We start from the raw sequence: 3,553 nt of genomic DNA, 5'->3' as shown, positions 1-3,553 counted from the left end.
CCCTTCAGGGTAATAAATTTGACTATGGCTTGGGGGTATTTCATGACCATTTCATCCTAAGATGCTAGGAAGACTTATTCCTAAGTCTGGCAAAGATTTCAGATAGACTACTCAATGTGCTACTATTACTGGACTAGGCCTCATTAACAGTGTCAAAAGTCTGTGGACCACTTATCTTACTAGCTCATGCCTCAGGAAAATATTCCCTCTTGTTGCTTTTTCACATATCTGAAGTTCATAAGTCAGTTCAGTCACTCAGTCATATCTGACTCTTTGGGACCCCATGGACTGCAGCACGCCAGGTTTCCCTGTCCATCACCAACTCCCAGAGCTTCCTCAAACTCATGTCCATCAACTCAGTGATGCCATCCAACCATCTCACCCTCTGCCATCCCCTTCTTCCCCTGCCCTCAATCTTTCCTATCATCGGGTCTTTTCCAATAAGTCAGTACTTTGCATCAGGTGGCCAAAGTATTGGAGCTTCAACTTCAGCATCATTCCTACCAATGAATATTCAGGACTGATTTCCTTTAGGATTGACTGGTTTGATCTCATTGCTCTCCAAGGACTCTCAAGAGTCTTCTCCAACATCACAGTTCAAAACCATCAATTCTTCAGTGCTCAGTCTTCTTTATGGTCCAACTCTCATAATCCGTACATGACTACTGTGTAGATATGAGAACAATAGCTTTGACAAGATGGACCTTTGTTGGCTAAGTTTTGTCTCTGCTTTTTAATATGTTGTTTAGGTTTGCCATAGCTTTTCTTCCAAGGAGTAAGCATCTTTTAATTTCATGGCTGCAGTCAGCATCTGCAGTGATTTTGGAGCCCAAGAAAATAAAGTCTGTCACTGTTTCCATTGTTTCCCCATCTATTTGCCATGAAGTGATGGGGACCGGATGCCATGATCTTCGTTTTTTTGAATGTTGAGTTTTAAGTCAACTTTTTCACTCTCCTCTTTCATTTTCATCAAGAGGGTCTTTAGTTTCTTTTCACTTTCTGCCATAAGGGTGGTGTCATCTGCATATCTGAGGTTGTTGATATTTCTCCCAGCAATCTTGATTCCAGTTTGTGAGTCAGCTAGCCCAGAATTTCTCATGATGTACTCTGGCATAGAAGTTTAATCAGCAGGGTGACAATATACAGCCTTGACATACTTTTTTCCTGATTTGGAACCGGTTCATTGTTTCATGTCGGGATTTAGCTGTTGCTTCTTGACCTGCATACAGGCTTCTGGGAGGCAGGTAAGATGGTCTGGTATTCCCATTTCTTTGAGAATTTCCCACACTTTGTTGTGATCCACACAGTCAAAGGCTTTGGCATAGTCAATGAAGCAGAGGTAGATGCTTTTCTAGAAGTCCCTTGCTTTTTCTATGATCCAGCAGATGTTGGAAATTTAATCTCTGGCTCCTCTACCTTTTTAAAATCCAGTTTGTACATCTGGAAGTTCTTGGTTCGTGTACTGTTGAAGCCCGGCTTGAAGGATTTTGAGAATTACCTTCAGTTCAGTTCAGTTCAGTCGCTCAGTCGTGTCTGACTCTTTGCAACTCCATGAATCGCAGCTCGCCAGGCCTCCCCGTCCATCACAAACTCCCGGAGTTTACTCGAACTCATGTCCATTGAGTCGGTGATGCCATCCAGCCATCTCATCCTCCGTCGTCCCCTTCTCCGCCTGCCCCCAATCCCTCCCAGCATCAGGGTCTTTTCCAATGAGTCAACTCTTCGCATGAGGTGGCCAAAGTATTGGAGTTTCAGCTTCAGCATCAGTCCTTCCAATGAACACCCAGGACTGATCTCCTTTAGGATGGACTGGTTGGATCTCCTTGCAGTCCAAGGGACTCTCAAGAGTCTTCTCCATCACCATAGTTCAAAGGCATCAATTTTTCGGCACTCAGCTTTCTTCACAGTCTAGCTCTCATATCCATGCCTGACCACTGGAAAAACCATAGCCTTGACTAGAGAATTACCTTACTAGCATGTTAAATGAGTGCAATTGTGATAGTTTGACCATTCTTTGGCATTGCCTTCTTTGGAATTGAAAATAAAACTGGCATTTTTCCAGTCTTGTGGCCACTGCTGAGTTTTCCAAATTTGCTGACATATTGAAGTGCAGCACTTTCACAGCATCATCTTTTAGGATTTGAAAGAGCTCAGCTGGAATTCCATCACTTCAACTAGCAGACAGACATTACTATTACATAATCATTCTTAACGGTTTATTTAATAGCTATCTCATTTACATTTTCTCTCTTTAAAAGCTTCCTTACATTGGATTGGACCACCACCCACAGGTAGGTATGTCGCTTAGCTTGCTGATCTGTTCCAAAGAGCTTATACTGAGGCTCAAGGGCTGGTCCACCATCTTGGACCCATTTGCCTCTGATCAACCCTGTATAATGTCCCTAGGTTATGTCTTTCTTCAAAGTTCATGCCCTGCCCCTTCCCTCCTGTTTCATTTCCCCCTCAGAGATTTTACTCCCATCTTCTTACGGGAAGCAAAGGGGTGACAATCCATCTTCCGTAATTGCTTCAAGGCTGAGTAGAAGCATCGACCTGCCCGTCAGGGAGTAAAAGTCTCTGGATACCTGATCTAAGGGCCCAGGGGCAGGACTGCTCCTTGTTTTAGGTCAGTATGGACTGGAATCTCTGCATAGCCATAATTTTGATGTGAAATTGCTGTAACCCCTTCCATAGCCTTCCTATGAATCTCCTTGATAATGAAGCCCTTTTAGTAACAGCATCAGAGCACAAAAGTATCTATAAATGACAAAAGACTTAAAAGGCATGGTTAAACATCTGATTTATGAATTCATTCGTAAGCCAGAATTATGAATGATTACATGTAACATACAAAATAATGATAGTTAAATATTTCTCTTTAAGACACCTTGAGAACCCTCTAAATTATCCCAAAGTTAGCTGGAAAGCAAAAGAACTTTAATTAAAATTTGATATTCAGGAAGCTTGTCAAAAGTTTTAAAACACTTAGTCAAGATCATCAGTCAATGTGAGACAATACCCATTCCTTAACCAAAGTAACCATAGATCTCAAAAGCAAATATTAATACAAATTATTTAAAGGCAAAGAAACTCACATGGTCTGTAGTCAAAAGCAGCATTTCAAGAATACTTGAGTAAGAAACCAAAACAAGTCTTACTCTAGCCCGTTTCTAACAAAGTCCATTTACCCAACTAAAAGCAGCCCAACCATAGAGACTCCTGATCATGCATAAGACAGTCAGTGTCTTTTATTCCTTATACCTGCTACTGTGATCACATATCTTACTTTCCTTAAAGTTTTGTGCTTTTTTAACATTGACTTACTTTTCTTGTTGACAAATCTGTGACAGATGGAATAAGGTCTTATTTGACCTCTAGTTAACCTAGGTACAACAGAAATATTACAATTATCATTGATAACTCTAAGGACATGTCTATATTAATCAAGCCAACAATCTTAAGCTACTTTCAATAGCAGATATCAATTCAGTACTGAATATTTCTGATATCATGGGTCCTAAAATTTATCTTGGCCAATTTTCTGTATATGTAG

The sequence above is a fragment of the Cervus elaphus genome, chromosome 1, assembly GCF_910594005.1.
Source record: "Cervus elaphus chromosome 1, mCerEla1.1, whole genome shotgun sequence".
NCBI classification, from domain to species: Eukaryota; Metazoa; Chordata; class Mammalia; order Artiodactyla; family Cervidae; genus Cervus; species Cervus elaphus.
This window is presented reverse-complemented; position numbering follows the sequence as displayed.